Raw genomic sequence first — 6,000 nt, 5'->3', positions numbered from 1 at the left:
ACATGACTGCAAAATACAATACAGCTTACTTTACTTACACCTTATTCGTAAAAAAGAAGAGGATCAACATCAACAGACTGGCTTATTTCTTCAATAACAATGCTGATCAACACCATGTCAGTGGGGCATGGAGGACGCCCACAACGTCTGTCACTGGTGCCGGCTGCGATAACAACAGGTTAAAAGTATGATATCAGGAGGACATTTGAGGTGACCAACTTACCTGGCAATTCCTGTGGGCGCAGAAACAAAATCAGACGCTCTCATCTTGTACTGCAAAGTTCCAACTGGCACGGAAGGAATTTTGCTATGTCGTGCGCGCTCTGGATGCCGGACACTCGTTCAGGCATTTTCACAAGCACCTGCCTGCATGGCTACAAGAGTGGAGAGAGGAGGAAAGGACCTGTGGGGAGTGACCGAGTGAGGGGCACATCCGGTGTGTGTGACGCCGCGGCGCGCTGCACCCACGGCGAGACGGAGCACGCCGGCGTGATGGTGGCCGTGGACGTGACGAGCATGTACCCATCGGCCGCGGCCGGCCGCGAGCGGCGGTTCGAAATGGTCGACCAGACATGAAAGACAAAGGAAACCTGGGCCTGTTAACCATCTACGTGAAGGCGACAAACAAGCACCTGTTTTTGTTTGAGGCCCAAAACCTGCTTAGACACCTTAACCCTTCTATTTTAGTCCCACCTCGCCAAACGATAGAGTTAGCGAGCAGCTTAAATACCCGGTTCCCAAGCAATGACCCACCGAGCTGAGTAGCGTTGGCTTGTAACCCGAGCGGGGGTGATTAAGGTGGTGTTTGGATGCCTAGCATGTCGCATTGGCCTGGGCCTGGTATGCACGATCTTGCGGCCCGCCCGTCCCAAGCTGCGTAGTGCGCCAGGGGGCTCGAGCGAAGGCTCTGGGCCTCACGGTTGCGTAATGCGGCGGGCACTGCGTGAGGCTGGTTTCACAGAGCAGCGAGTACCGCCCGCTTCCAGCGGTGGGAGGATAACGGGCCGCTGTGCTCCAGGCCCGCTCTGGCCCTTGCGACTGCCCTGGCAGACCATCATCTTTTTTTTAGTGTAGGTCCAGAAGTTTTTATTTTCTGGGCAGGTAGGTTATTTACTTTCCAACCATCGCACCGAGTCTTGAGGGTTTCCTTCGCTAGATGCAATTTCAGCAACGTCTTTGAGAGTTCGGTTCCTCTGATATGCGCAAACAAAAACAGGGTGTGCCAAGTAAAGTAGGCACGGCCTTCTATAGAAATATACAGCAAAGAAGAAACAAAGTAGAACCAGCAATATCCTGGCGACCCAAATGCGTTCTCGCGAAATGTCTGCATTTTGTTCTGACACTCGTCTTTTTCACATTTTGAACTGCCATTCACATTTCCTTCTCTCTAAAAGTTCAAGATGGGCAGGTGACATTCCGCATATGATATACTTCAACTGAATAAGCACAAGCAATCAAGCATACAAGTCCATCTGAAAGCACCCGGACAAGACCAACAAAAATTCAATTCAACAAAGCATGCAAACAATTCAGAGAGGATTCCTCCATGATTTTTTTTTTGAATGGTTCCTCCATAATTGCATGCACTTCCTATAAATCAAATCAACAAAGTTTTTATTTCTGAAAAAGTACATCATAAATTAGCGCAGCGCAGAAACGCCTCCACGGTCTTGATGCTCACACTGACAATTAAAAAGAGTATCATTGTACTAGACCGCTTTCTAGCGTAAATGGTATACCTCCAGACCATGCTTCTACCATGTAAGGGCATGTACAATAGTTTAGACCATAGCTGTCTGTAGTCTGTATCTATGTCATCTCTAGACAGAGCTAAAGACGGGTCTCCCAGTGGGCTATCTTTTAAATTGTCTACAGAACTGCACGTTTGTAGGAAAGTTTAAAACTGTAACCGTAGAACCATGGAAGAAGTTTACAGACAGACTCGGTACAATGGGAAAAGGCAGTCGGTAGCATCCGTATTTGCAGGGCTACAGACCGTCTGCAATCTTATCGACGGGTTTCTTCTCTCTCTTCCCTTTCTTTCCCCACGTCAGACTAAAATCCTAATTGGCACTTGTTATAGACAGCTGATTGTACATCATTGTACATGCCCTAAATCAGTAAATGGTATAACAAGGTGGATAACTGCTACAGAGCAGCGAGTACCGCCTGCCTCCAACCGTAGGAGGATAACGGGCCGCTGTGCTCCAGGCTCGCTCTGGCACATGCGCCTGCCCTCTCAAACCACCATTTTTTTCCCTTATCCAACACAACAGTTTTTATTTTGCCACCGGCTTAATAGGGTGTCAATGTGTCATGCTGAAAGTCTTATGCCTGTCAGTCAGAGGACAAAGCTTTTGTGTGGGACAGTGCTCCATCCATGAACATGAGTAAGTTGAACAATCATTCCCCCATAGAATCGTTAGCATCAAAAAATGATGTTGACTATGTTATAGAGAAATGGCATATGGTTGACCTTAGTAAATAAAGTCGTAACCGGCAGCAAGCTTCGACATTTAAACAAGCAGCCAGAAATTTACCAAAACAATTTGACCATTATGAGTTAAAAAAAAACTAGCTGGTGACTAGTTTAGATAATACTAGTAAAATTGTCCGTGCGTTGCAACGGGAAACACAAGGTAAACAATGTGTTGTGCGAGACTGGCATGTTCTACTTTGACAAATCTATCGTCTAACCTCTCGAGATCCTGGTTTGCGGACATTATGTGCCGGTGAAGCTGGTTTCTCCGAGGGTTGCTTGCATGTTGCAATACTCAATGACCTAAGTAGGGATTGCGTTTGGGAGCGTGACGTTGCAATCGTCCTTGATCATGCGGTGGATGCGACAGAGCCACTACCATGCGGTGGATGCGACAGAGTCGTTGCCTCGGGCGATCTCTTCTCGTCTACGACCTCGTCGGAGATACCACCACGTTAAAAATTAATGGTGTTTTTAACATGGACATGTTCCTGCTCCATGAATCACTATAAACAAACCAGTTCAGACATCTATGTACACCCTCCGATCCGAAAAAGGTGTCTGGTGGTTAGTAGATTTGCGTTTGTATAATTAAACCCTTCTAAAAATGATTAATGCAATGGCCTTGCTACTGTCTAGCGAAGAGGAGCACCCTTCTAAAGGTGTCTAGTTCAGATGGACTCCAGATCGGAGGCTTACCATGGAGGAGACCGGGTGGATCCCCGTCGCCGTCTAGGCACCAGTCTGCCATGTGACGGCGAGTAGCTGGGCTGCCACGGGGCGGCAAGTCCAAGAACGACACATCTCCTAGTGCGTGCAGGTGTGTGGCCGTCGCATCGTGGAGCCCCACCACCACGCGCGCGATGCAGCCAGGCGATCTCGACGGAGCGGCGCACGGGGATGCACGCACGCGCCGGTGAGCAAGCCCGGCACGACGGCGTGGTTCATGGGGGGGGCGCCACTGGCTCTGTTGTTAGGGTTGGGTGAGGATCGACGGAAGTGGTCCGCTTTGGTGGTTCTTCTGCGTGCGTTTCAGGATGGTTCGGTTGGGTGTAGTGCGGGTTGATTAAAATAGAAGCGCGGCGATTTTTTTTGTAAAATGTTATGCCCGATATTTTTTCCAGATCGAAGGGAGTAAAAAATATCCGAAAGAGGAAATTGTAGTTCCATTTACTACTTTCTTTCAAATTAGAATACAATTTGATAGGCCATTGGACGGCAACAGAGAAATAGTTCTGAATAAATCAAATCCCTTCGTTGTGTCAGAATAACAAAATACAAAAGCAAAAAATATATTTCTGGAGATATTGAAGTTGTGCATGACCCGACAACATATCTTATTGATAGCTTCTGAATTACATACTCCAGCATTTCACTATGTTTTCCCGTTAATCTCCATGAGGTCTCTCATTTGGTATTTTTCCTCCATCTCGTAAGCTAGCTAAATCTAAATGAAAGATCAATTGATGTACATGTGCAGCGAGGAAACAGTAAAACTCAGGATAATCTGCAGAATCGCAGCCGTCTTCGTTCTTGCACGAATTAGCACCGCAGGCCAGCCCTTTAGAGCATCTCCAGTCGCGTCCCCCAAACCGTCCCCCAAAGGGATTTGGGGCACGCCGGACAAAAAAAGCGTTCCAGCCGCGTCCCCCAAAGCCCTTTTTTGTCCGGCGCGCCCCCATTCGGTGTCCGGCGTCCCGAGCCCGTCCCCGTCCCACAGGGGACGCACCGGGCACGCCGGACACAACGAAATGAGAGGCGAGGAGGCGCGGGGCCGACCCGTCGCCGGCTCGGACGCTCAACCGCCACATACGTAGCGACGGTGCGGCTGACGGAAGCGGAACCGTCGCGATTGGCAAGCGCGCCGACGACGCGCCAACCCCGCCGGAATGGAGCGCCGACTCCTCGGAAGAGCAACCGCTGCTCTCTTCGACTTCGCGCCGCCGTTCATCCGCGCTCACTAAGACCCGTACGTACGCCGTACGCACGCCACCATTCATCCAAGCCTTCATCCGACACCTCCGGCGACGATGAGCTACATCTCCCGGCTCCCGTCCGACACCTCCGGGCCGAGGGAAAGCCCGTCGGGCCGGCGCCATTGGTGGGAGAGAGCCGGGGACGCCGAGCGGCCGGCGACGATTCCCCGCCGCCGCTTGACGGGGCAGGAGGAATGGCTGGGCTGGGAGGAGGAGGAAGAAGAGAGCGAGGCCGCGGCGGCGGCGGTGGCCCGTGCGAAGGCGAAGGCGGCCAAGGCGAAGGCTTCCAAGGCGAAGGCCGGCAAGGCCAAGGCCGCCAAGGCCAAGGCCAAGGCCAAGGCCAAGGCGAGGCGAAGGCCAAGGCGCAGCCGACGAGCACCGGCGACGACGACGCGTCGAGCGCCGACACCGCCTCTTCGGAAGAGGTGACGAGCGGAGAGCGCCACCGCGATGACGACGACGAGGCGGGGCCATCGGCCGAAGAAGAAGAAGTAGATAGTTTATATGTATTTAATTATATTTTTTCGAAGTTTTATATATAATTTGTTTATGTTCAACCGATTTGAATATTATTAAATAGTTTCTTTCAAGCTAAAAAAATACTTTAAATGTTTGGGGGCGGCGTTTGGGGGACGCGGTGCCGGTGGAGCGACGTCCCCCAAACGCGGCACGAACGAAACACGTCCCCCAAACGCTCGATCCGGCGCGGTTTGGGGGACGGTTTGGGGGACGCGGCTGGAGATGCTCTTACAACTGGTACGAGTCTTGGCTGACGAATTCCTGCCCATCTCCATGAGCTCCGTCATCAGTCAGTATTCACCTCCTGTACTGGCCATCAAGCGGCGGAAAACAACCCACAACGGCCAAGTCGACAGGCGATTTTTTCTCCACTACAGCGCGGGTGTAGGAGTGGCTGGAGAACTGCTTCACCGGCAGAAGATTCGGGGTCGAGGTCGCACATCCCGCCAAACTCAAGCACACGAACGGGGATGGGGATTTGGGGATGGGCGGCTTCCGACATTTGGGGGCGGCAGTTGCCGATCTTTGGCACCGACACGGAGGTCCTAAAGTTTGGAAGGATACGGTAGGGAGAGAAACAAAGGGGAAAACACAGAGGGAGGGCCGGGAGGCGACGGATCTGGCCGGCGCAAGAGAAGCGAGACTTGGAGTGCGACCCTCCCCCGCCCCGAAGCTCGCTCCCGCCGCCCCCCCCGAGGGCGACCGGGGCGCCCCACCCCTCCCCCAGCCCGCGCCCTCTCCCCCCACCTCTCCCCGCCGCCGCCGGCGGCGAGAGCCGCGCGGCAAAGCCCGCGCGGTGCCGGCGGCGGAGGATCTTCTCTTCCCCGCGCGAGGCGGCCCGACGGGGCGGTCCTCGACCCGGCGGCGGCGAAGTCCGCGACGTCGCTCCGTCTCGCTGCACCCGGCCGCGGCTCGTCGGTCGCGGCAGCGACACATCGACGAGCGCGACCCTGGACGCTCCCTCCCACTCGTCGGGCAGGTTCGCTGGGGCGGGTACGGCGGTGCGGCGCGGTGGCCCCTGGCCGC

Source organism: Lolium rigidum, chromosome 1 (assembly GCF_022539505.1).
Source record: "Lolium rigidum isolate FL_2022 chromosome 1, APGP_CSIRO_Lrig_0.1, whole genome shotgun sequence".
Taxonomy (NCBI): domain Eukaryota; kingdom Viridiplantae; phylum Streptophyta; class Magnoliopsida; order Poales; family Poaceae; genus Lolium; species Lolium rigidum.
The sequence above is the reverse complement of the archived record's forward strand: the minus strand, read 5'-3'. Positions refer to the sequence as shown.